This window comes from Idiotropiscis lumnitzeri, chromosome 14, assembly GCF_059441095.1.
Source record: "Idiotropiscis lumnitzeri isolate Australia: NSW breed Sydney's pygmy pipehorse chromosome 14, RoL_Ilum_1.0, whole genome shotgun sequence".
In the NCBI taxonomy this organism is placed as follows: Eukaryota; Metazoa; Chordata; class Actinopteri; order Syngnathiformes; family Syngnathidae; genus Idiotropiscis; species Idiotropiscis lumnitzeri.
The window spans coordinates 17,355,506-17,366,850 of NC_142404.1; the positions used below are offsets into that span (position 1 = coordinate 17,355,506).

The 11,345-nt window shown below is 42.4% G+C and overlaps 1 long non-coding RNA gene across 1 annotated transcript; it reads right to left on the minus strand.

Moving 5' to 3' along the window:
* Positions 1-214: 214 nt before the first annotated feature.
* On the minus strand, positions 215-10,579 carry LOC148323795 (uncharacterized). The gene is made up of 4 exons (XR_015846440.1): positions 10,466-10,579; positions 5,407-5,557; positions 5,090-5,242; positions 215-335 (listed from the first exon to the last, which is right to left on the minus strand). It is a non-coding gene; the product is annotated as an uncharacterized LOC148323795 (long non-coding RNA).
* Positions 10,580-11,345: the final 766 nt, after the last annotated feature.

The window sequence follows — 11,345 nt, forward strand, 5'->3', positions numbered from 1 at the left end:
CGGCGCTACCTACGGGCGATCCACCCCACACCTAACACATAATGCAGTGCTATAAAATGCAAACTGGAATCGTGTGAATGTCCATGATGGTGTCCGCATATTGCAAAGAGCGGACTTTGTACATGATCTGTTTTTGTTTTTTTTTTGCTAATTTTTCAAGCTCTTTCGAGTTCTTTATATTATATTTCTGACATCCATCCATTCATTATCTGTACCGCTTCTCCTCACGAGGGTCATGGGGGTGCTGGAGCGTATCCCAGCTATTTTCAGGCAGTAGTATTTGACAGAGGGGCCGGACCAGGAGCAGATGGAGTTTTTCGGTCACCTCACCTCATCTGAGAAAAGAAATGAAATCGAACAAAAGAATTACAATATAATTGTCTTAAATACAAAATATAAAATAAAACATTCACAAGGTTAATTCACTTCATTTTTTTTAAAGTTTGGCGAAAAATGAAAATCGGGGCCTTTGACAGAGAATAACTCCGCCGTTCCCTCCATCGTACTGCGAGGTGGTTTGGCCGGCCCACAGAGAGGGATCATGAGCACAATATTGACTTTAAATTACAGCAATCGCTGCCGCTCACGCCGTCTCAGGACCACGCAGCGGATCAAACGCAAAGATCAGACCAGGATTATCAGAAAGCCACTGACGAGCCGTGAGCCGCCTCTCGGCTGCCGCAGAGCGCGCGCACCCGCCCAAATCTCGTGCTTAAGCCCCCCCCCCCTCTCCCAGCGTCGACACATGTAACGCAGATCCCTCACAATTTGGATTTCAAAGCCGAAATTGATCACAACCGGGATGATCCAAGTGTGAGGTCAAAGGCGGCCGATCGCCGTTGTCAGCCTGGATCTTTTCTGAGAGTTTCCTCCCTGAAGGCGAGGAATGTTACGTTCGCTCATAGGATGCATCCATGTCCGTTCAACGGCGTGTAAGTCGGCCTTTTATTTTCCTTTTCCTGGCAGTTCAACACAAATAAGAGCACGCGTGATGCGCTGGGGGAGCCATCGCCGCACGGGATAGGACTGCAGTGATAAATGATGAAACCTCGCGCCTGTCGCGACTTCCGAAGTGCGGCGCAATCTGCATGTGCTCCATCCTCTCACCATCATCAAGGCCAGGCATGTTCCTCTTTTTCCTCTGTGGAACCAAGTTGCTATTCCTGGTAGGACAGCCGACAAGCCACCGCCACGCCACTGACACGTCCTACTATCACGCCGCCGGAGCCCAACATGTACGCCATCGTGTCAAATCCTGGTCTCAAGTCAGGCTTGACTATTATCATGTCAAACTAGCCTTTCTCGTGCTGACCTTCACGGACATGCACGCTGGCTTTCTTATCGGCATCTGTCGGAGGAGGCGGCGCAGGTTCCATCGCATTATTTTTCTCATTCCGAGAAGTAAAAAAAAACAAATTAGTAAAAAGTATTTAAACATGTGGATAGTGATGAACAAATGAACTCATTTACTGCCATTGACGGCTAGAGACGTCAAATATAATTTTTTTTTTTTTTTACTTTGCTGGTAGAGAAAGAGTTAATAATTCATATTTTTTTTAGGCTTACACTAAAGTAAAAGCAAATGAACCATGAAATAATATGCATTTTTTTTAGCAAATTTAATGAGTTGTTAACTTACCAAACATTTTCACTTGCCGTCTTTTAAGTGTTCAATATGAAAAATTAAAAAAAATATATACATTTATAAAGCCCACAGACAATACCATCCCCCCCCCCCCCAAAATTGCGGGTTCGTGACTAAACGAGCTTGCAAGTTGCCTATCTTCCTAAGGAGGAAAAAAGAAAAAAAACATTATATTTAAATGCGGCTTCACTCGTCTTTTGTTTCGTGACCTCCGTCTGTGTACCTTTTCCCCACCTTCGTATCAAAGCCCTCACGCCATCTTTAGCATTTAGAATTAATTGCACAGTTATCCTCAAATTAATTCCTAACTGTTTTACAACACACAGAGAGAAAAGGGCAAGCCAATTATTATTCTGTTTTCACCTTACAGAGGGGGATATTATGCAAATCATCCTCACTACATGCGAGGGAAAAGGGGCTTTATTTTCCTCAGCAGATGCTGCCGAGACAGTCGTGCATTCCATGAGAGGAGGAGGGTGAGGTTTTGGGGGGGGGCAACCGGAAGTGGGGATGCTGTGAAGATCGACTCACGACGCCAGGCCTCCTTATCCAGGTAATCATTTCGAACAAACAGTTGATTTTTTTTTTTTTTGTGTGTGGGTGTGTACGGTGGTGCCGTTAGACGGAACTCAGAACATTTGTATCCTAAATCACAAGATTCTGTGATGTTTTCATTTTTCACGGAGGACAAAGATTTTATGCCTGTGAGTATTGTCATATGAAGTCCACCATTTTTGAAACGTTAGTTACTTCTAAAACTGTGAGTACCGATGCGAGTGTGTCATTGGCGTCTTTCATTGTTTGTTAGCATTAAGCTAAGTGGACTGTCCCAAAGTAAAACTATGGCAACAACTTAAAATTAAAACAGAACAGACCCAAGAGAAAAAAAAAAAAAAAAAAATCTAGATTTATTTTGTGTATTTTTCAAACTTTAGAGCGCCCCTAGTGGTGAAAGAAAAATCCACAGAAAAGTCACACTGTTGTATTAGCCGCATGGTTCAAAATCAAGGAAAAAACTTGCGGATTATAGTCAAGAAAATACGGTTTGTTTACTTTGATGGTAAAACTGAGTGGGGAGAAAATGTTTTAAAGCTCTTTTTTGATGAATGGTTCACAATTTGCCAAACTGTTGCTTATGGTAAAGTGACTTATCTGTTCCTGGCCACCAATCATTGCTCATATCTCAATTTTGCACTTGTAGGTCAAAGCAAAAAAAAAAAAAAATCCACGACTCGCCTTCTCGGAAATCTCGTGGCACCCCTGTGACACTTTTTTGGTATTTCACCCTGGCCAACGAAGGTTAAAAGGAATGTTCCGAGCGCTGTCTGGAAGTACTTTACAACTTCTGCGCTTACGAGCAGGAGGTGTTTCATGATGGAAGACAAAGTCCCTTGGCTACGCAGACCTACAAAATATTTTATTTGCTACTTTCCCAGGAACGAAAATACAGATTAAGGCCAAGCCGCCGGCCTGTTAGCCAGCCCTCAAGATGTGGCTGACAGCATGCTAACATCCGCAAAGACAAGCGAGCCGAGCGCTCTTCTGACCGCGGCGAGCGTTGATTAATCAGAGACCTCGAGACCTACGGACGAGAAAAAAACAAAAAAAAAAACATAGTTTCTGACTTGGCAGCAAACAGCTTTGTTTGCAACGAGCTCATCTCCTTCCAAACAAAAGCGCTAATGAGCTGTAATGATGAGTTAAGGTCAAAGCACTTATCATCTTTACAAATCAGTAGAAGATGCGCTGGTGGAAATAAGCTCCCATGAGTATCCATCATGGGCTCCAAAAAAAAAAAAAAAAAAACCTCAACGCGGTGGCACAGCTCCAGGTGCTCGAGCAAATTGGACTCTCCATGCAGAATGGATCAAACGCCGGCTCAATATTCATTATTCTCCGCTCTGACTGTGATCGGCTTGCCGCGATGCCGCGCGTGGGCGTGAGGGTAATTGTGTACTTCATTGTGTGCGTGTTTGGACCCGACTTAATCATGATGTCAGGCTGTTAATAAAAGGTTATTAAAGGAACAAAGATCCAGGTTTTACATATGTTAGGCAAGGGGGGGGGTGTCGCGAGCCGCCGTCTCGGAGGTAAACACGGGCCGCCAATGACAAATGATGCCCGTGCCGAGATCAGATAGTTAACAAGCGATCCCCCTTATTAACCAGGTCTGCCGAGATAATTGGCACTTGAGCCTCACGTTTTGAATCGGGCTTGAGCAGTGTCATTTATCAAGAGCCCGAGAACGCTGTCAGGGCGCCATAATAAGCCTCGGTAACTGATGAATCAAGATTAAGCAAATAGATGGAGAGTGAGCGAGAGAGGGGGGTTGCTAGGTTGGTATTCCGAACATTAAAGCGGTGTTATTTCTTACCGGGACGGACGCACGCAGCACTCAAAGCTGCGTTGTGATGAAGAGTCTGCTGATAAATTGCTACACTTTGCTCTCATCTGCATATACGGGCGGCAAGCTGAGATGGCGGATTGTGCGTTCGTTGGCTCGCGGGAACGTTTTTGACGCGCTTTGTTGATATTTTGAGAGCGTGTGATTATTTGCACTTAAAGGTTTACTTATTAAAAAATGATCATTCTTTTGTTGAACGTGTTGGGATAAGATTTTTTTACTCAAATAACAGGACTCGAGGTACAAAATGTTCAATTTTGTTTTTTGTAAAGTGAAATTATGTCATGTGTTGGCTGGGGGGGGCACAATTGCAGGGAACTCAATTAAACCAGAAGATGATGCTGATGAAAATGACTTGATGAATTTAATGAGGAATCAATTGAGACCTGAAAGGATTGATTCATGGGGCTTAGATTTCACATGCTCAGTGGGTTGTGCTGATTGTTTTTAATATTTACATTTTTGGTCCCCCCCAACATAAATAACAATAAAAAAAATCATCATCATTATTATTATTATTAATAATAATAATAATAATAGTAATAATGATAATAATTAATAATTCCCATGAAAAATTCTCAAAGCGATTTTCCACCCCCATTGCAACTTTTTTCAATTGTCTCATTTTCAGAATGCAATTGAAACCGCTACTCAGTTATGACATACTTTGCAACCCAACATAAACAGAGGGCGTTGAGTCAAAGGATATTAAAGTGCTCTTAAACGTGTGTGTCCAGCCGCTTCCCCTCTACCTCACTGCTAGAGATAATTACTAATGATGGGCCGGTGATCAGCTGCAGGTATGGGAGCCACCTCGGGCCTCGCCCAGCCTTGCACCTGCAGCACCCCCCCACTCTGTCAGCCCGCTTTGGCAGCGCTTCCTCTCCCCAAGTCTCCAGCTGTCCAGCGGGGTGCGCCAAGTCACAGCAGGAGTGCCCCCTTCTCACCATCTACAGCCCAGCTTTCTCTACCAATACGTGTGTGCGCGCGTGTGTGTGTGTGTTGGGTCGGTGGGGGTTGTCTGTAGTTGCATTACTCACAAGCAGACGGAGCACGTTGCCAGCACCCAGCATGTCCGTGCACACGCCCCTGCCCTGCCAGTTAGACCTCACTGCTGGAGGAGATGATGGAGAGAATCTGGCATCCTTGAAGAAAAGGAGGAGGAGGAAGAGGAGGGCTGGATCCAGAGGAATCTGCAAAACAAGGTCCTGAAGTTTACATGCATCCTACAGGCCGAAATTGGGTAAGCTCATCCTTATTGAGGTTTTTTTTTTAAGAATAAAAAATAAAAAAGTAGAAAATGCACATGGATGTTTTAGCTTAAGTTCACAATGCAATTTTAGTTTATTATCATCACCTTTTTTAGAGTACTCAGGCCTCCTCACACCCCCCCGCCCCAAAAAAATGCCGGTTAGGTTTTGATTGAGGACTCTAAATGGTGTGAACGGGTGTTTGCCCGGCCTCCCGCCTGAAGTCATCTGGGATCGTGCTCCAGCTCAAGTGCGATCCTGGCGAGCACAAGAAATAGATGGATCAACCTTTTTATAGACTTGTTAATTTATAAATTAATGCAATGTTATATAAACCATAACACGTTTGGAATATATTGGGGAAACCGAGCCATGTCTCTATTTGCTAAATATGTCACATGAAAATGAAGATTAGCAGAGCATCATTTTGAAACTGCTAAGAAACAATGGGAAGAGCAGTCAGATAATGACAAGCATTTGGCCAAATCATCCAACCAGGGCTCGTTAAGCAGCAGCAGGCAGTACCGCCGGCTGCCCACAGGGGGCTCTAGTGTACCACAGATTTTTGCCACCAAGTCTGGCGGTTGCTGCACCACGAGAGAGACACTGGTCGTGTTAAAGGGAGACCTTTTGAACCGCACTGCTGTGCGTTTGATACGCACAATTACCAGGCTTAGACGCAAATCACAACATAAGCATGCTGTAGGAAAGCACGCGAAATGCAAAACAGGGTGAAAGTAGTTCAAACGGATGCGAACGAGAGTCACGGTATGATGTAGCACTGCATCAGACATCTTAAAAAGAAACTTGTTGGCACAAGCGTACTATATGGTCAAACCCCCGTTTATGGCGGGAGAGCGATTGGTGAAAATATTTATATCCAAAAACAATTCATCAAATAGTTTTACCCTGCCTCACATTTAAATGTATTAAAACACACTTTCCCAGTATTCCTCAACACCTGTTCTTCAAGAAAAAGGCAACATGCGTTATCTTCAAGCAGTTTATTTTCCATAAAAGTGACACTTCAAACTAAAAAGAATGAAATAATGAGCATTTAAACACCAAATCATCCAAAATGTGTAATTTCGTCGAACAAATGTAGTCTATTTTAATGCTGCCATAATGGAAAAGGCTGACGGGGTTAGCATAGAAGAGCATGCTGTTGATGTTGCAGCAATTATAAAAATCTTCGAACAACTGCTATATGAACACACAAGGCGCAGCAACACATATTCACAGGCAAGTCTCATAATGCTAAATTCAGATTTGCCTGCACAGTATTTCATTCTTGACATGCTTAGAAGTCAAAACATTCAAATTTCAAATAATAATTTTAGCTGAGCGACACACAAAAAACACTAAAGTCTTATGATGAATAATATCACAGTGCCTAATGGCGCAGTTTGCGACCAAACCCAGAAAACAGGTGATCCATGATTCATCGTTACCTGAAACCTTGGGCACTGTGATGTCATTTTCAATCAACAGCAAGCAGATAATTATAGAAATTAAAAAAAAAAAAATAGAAAATGTTTGACTTGATTTCCCCTTTAAAAAGTTCTAACTAGCCTAACATCGATGCTAGTTTTGTTAGCTTCTCTTTGCGGTATTTTCGCATTAATCTTGCAGTTTTTCGTAAATTGTCTTTTCTGTTTTCTTTAAACTTTAACTAGAATGGGAAAGAAAAAGAGCAAGAAATACTCACTGTCTGCTGCTTGTTATTTATTTATTTATTTTTTTAAATCAGAATCATAATCGCAAAAAAAAAAAATCAGAGGTCACTTACAACTTAAGATAAGTTAAGATGCTGTAAAACCCCCAAAAATGACTGCTTAAAAATGCTCGATATAGCGGAGGCACTCATGATGAACTGGACATTTCTAACTGTGTGTGTGTGTGTGTGTGAAATTCCAAGGTGGTGAACAGTACTTGATGAGCTAGCTCTGGAGACCTCTGAATTTTAATGATGTTGGAGATGATATTGTGTGTCCTTCAGCTTGTTATACTGACACAAGCACTCCATAAATCATCATACCTAGCTATCGTAAAATCAATAGCAAAGTGCTACCTCAGCGCTAAGCTGTAATAAGTTTTTCAGCCATCTAACGGCTTCAACTTTGCTATCACGCCGTTCCACCTATATGTTAAGATCAGAGCGCCCTTAATTTGTTTTGTAATCGAGACTTTCTAATCCTTAATGAAGCCGCTATTAGGGAGGCTTTTGTTGCCATGTCGGTGATCAGTTGCTGGAACAACTGCTGCAATTACGTTTGAATCTTTGTCCTGGAGCAAAAAAAAAAAAAAAGAAAAAGGAAAAGCTTGAACAATTGTCAATAAATGTTAATCCACTCCGGGGTCGTCTGTGCCTTTGAACAGGACTCACACTGTGTTTTTTTTTTTTCCCCACATGCACTTGTTTCATCCTTGCCATCCCCTTCGGATATTCCCGGTGATCCCGACAGCAGAATTCTCCTCACTAACAAGAGCCCAGGTGTTAAGTAATATTGTCCACATCAAACACATCAGTAGCGGGCTTTGTGGAAATCATCAGCCTTTAACGGGTTTGCCAAGATGGCTCTTTAAGAAAGTAGATTTTCAAAAATGGACCTTGCATGCCTCAATTTAAATGTGATGTCAACAAAAAATGCAAGGAATGAAAAGTGTCAAGTACTTAAGTGAACATTTTTATGTATATATCACAATTATAAAAAATATTTTGCTTGTTTTATTTTAAGATATATAAATAGATTTCATAATGCAGTTTTGCTATTAATGCCAAAATTTCCATTCCGGATCAATAACTACCACAAAATAAATAGCTAGGCAAAGTTCTCTACCCAACCCATTATTATATTATTTATTATTAATCTTTATTTTTATTCTTTGTTAACCAGACAACTTCCGCGTTTATGAACTATGAATCTCGGACATGAACTGGTCCGTTGAGGCAAATGGTGAAAATAAATTCCGGTCCCCGCAGCTTTATTTAGATCATCACCCCCAAATGATTGCCTTCTTTCTTGGCTCACGCATCACAACTCGACAAAGTTTGTTTAATCTGATTCTCAAACTATTTAAAATGACTCCTGGGAAAAAAAAAACTGCAAATCTTGTGGTCACCTAAAACTTTAAATTACACGCCAGTGTTGTCCATTTGTTTTCTGATTTGTATTTTTGCCCAAAAAAAAAAAGCATCCCATGATGATACACTGAAAGAAGATTGAAATAGAACAAAACTTCAAATGACAAGCACAATGTTCCACTTTGCAGTTTTTTTTTTTTTTTTAAGAATGATAGCAATAACTGGGGCAGCAATTCTGAACCAGGCAACATATGTAAACGCCTTTGCACAAGAGAGAAGCCACCGCCACAATTTCTGAAGCGTAAACACCTTATGAAAGTCAAATGGATGGTGTGGCATAATCTGACACGGAGATTCGCCGCTTCAAAAACATCCCTAACAAACCACCGTGCCGCACAACAGAGACGATAGTTACATGAACCCCCCCCACCCCCCCGCCCCCCTCATCCTCTTTTCAACCCTCCGCAAGTGATCGAGCGATCACGCACTCACAAGTCAGCAAACGAAAGAAAGTGAGTATTTGTATTTGACAACACAAGTTTCTCCAAAGATTTGTTCCGAGCAGAACTGTATATTTTACCAACGCAGCCCTTCAATGTTACACGCCAGGGGTCAGACGCTGACATGAGTCATGACCCCGAAATTTCAGCTTCCAAAGCGCTGGAGCGTCGCGGCCCCACCGTCGAGATTGTAACTCATTTTTTTTGAGGGGTCGAAGGGAACACCCGCATCGCCGTGGATACGGGGGCACTTGATGTTGGCTGTGATTTACATGCATTAAGCGCTGGTGACCAATTGTCGGAGGTCTTGCTGGCTGACCCGGAAACATCTGTGTTTAGGCTCGGCGGCTTATTACACACAGAGGGCCAAACTGCCGCTAGAAATCAAGAGAGTAAATTCTACATGACAAGTGGTGTCATTAGTTATTTAGTGCACCAAGTTGCAGCTACAAAAATAGTTAGCTCCCTATTGACTAGTATTATAACACAGTAATGAAGTAAGGATAACTACTACCGTATTTTCCGGCGCACCTCTATATAAGCCGTAGTAACTTGTTAATGCAAAATAAATAAATGAAAAAATTCATACATAAATAAAAAAATAAAGGAAAAAATAAAGAAATACCTAAGTAAAAACTAAATAATTAAATGAAATTAAATTAAATTAAACAATGATATACAAGCCGCACCAGGCAATAAGGCTCAGTTTTCTATGTTGAAAAAAAATGTGTTCAGTGCATGTACAGAACGATTTTGTACTGTGAATGCACATAAAAGTACATCAACCTTTTAAACACAGCAACAATTCGGCTATTTAGAACGGAACAGACCAAATAGAAAAAAAAAAAAAAAAATCATAAAAAATTAGTTAGCGTATTTTCTGAAATATAGAGCGCCCCCTACTGGTGAAAGAAAAATACACAGAAAAGCCGCACTGTTGTATTAGCCGCATGGTTCAAAATCTAGAAAAAAAAAAAAGGGGTAGCTTATAGTCCGGAAAATACCGTAATTGATCTAATAAAGAACCCCGCCCCAAAAAGTGCCACTTTTGTATCATGTGTTATTTATGTTGGTCTTCGGCAAAAGAGGAACTAGACAAGTCGTGATAAATTCCCACCACCGGGATGATGCATGTGTTTGGCTCAAGTTTACATTTTGCAGCATCAAGAATGTGCTCCTGCCCTCCCTGCTGATGGAACCAGTCATGAACCTATAAAAAGATGTTGACATGGTGACTTTGCAGAGAAGCGCATGCTTGAATACAAGTGTAAAAGTTACGCTCCTATCTGGCGTGCCTGTCACAGGCCTCCCATGTGGCTCTGATCGGGCTGTTAGGGACTGAAGGGGCCGAGCGGGCAGGGAACGAAAGAGGCGGGGGGGGGGGATGCTCGGGACTGACCAAAGCTGGAAAGCGTCAGTGTTGGGGGGGGGGGGGTTTGGCGTGACCTGCCACCTCTGACAGAGATCTGAAAAGCGCAATATGACCCGAAGTCTGAGCAGTCGTCCCTCACTGTCACCATCACGCGGTCGCCTTCATGTCGTCCACCGCAATGCTTCGGTTTAATCTTGAGCGAGGCCTACCTTAAAATGTCGACATCGCACGCCAATTAAATCAGCATGGCAACAGCCGGCGCTTTCCAACCCAGAGAGGCCGTTTTTCACAAGTGTATGATCTGCCAAAAAGTCCAGTCTCGCCCTTTGTTGAGCATCTAGAAACACAGATAATAAAGGTCTCTTTATGATGAGGCTCCTGCACACAAAGCCACACACATGGGGGGGGGGGCTTAAGAAAAAAAAAAAAGATCTATCAAGAGGTAGGAATTACATTGGCCTGGGAAAAATGAAACAGGCATTTGTGAGCTGGCTGGCAACATAACCTTCAGATACATCCTATTTTTCATTAGATTGTGTCAGACAGCTATGCCTTTAATAACATTCATCCCCGCACCAAGGAGAGGATAACTCAAGCTTTAGGCACATAATGAATGGGAGAAAAGACTCCGGCACTGCACTGCTGCACACCGAGCGAGTCCTCACGGCACGCCATCCTCTCGCATTAACGTCATGCAAATGAAGAATCAAACGCCTCCTGAAGTGGCGCTCTAATGCCGACCTGTTAATTACGGACATTAGAAGACTAACAAGCCACCGTGCTCATAATCTCTGCATTTGAACATCATCTCTGGTGATAAAAATATGTCAGAAGCTCCCCATACACACACGTCTGTATGGAGATTGCAAATTGGCAAATGTGCTGACAGTGTGGAGAAAAAAAATAAATAAAAAAAAGGATGATTCCGCTGACTCGGAGGAGTGTGCCAATGATGGATGCATTCTTGACACAGTCTTGGTGTTGAGACTTAAGAAATAATGAGTATCAATGTCCCGGGCATGCAGGATGAAAGAACTCTGGGTGTGTTTAATTACGGGGGAGTAGAGGCAGGAGTCGCTCTCAAACGGT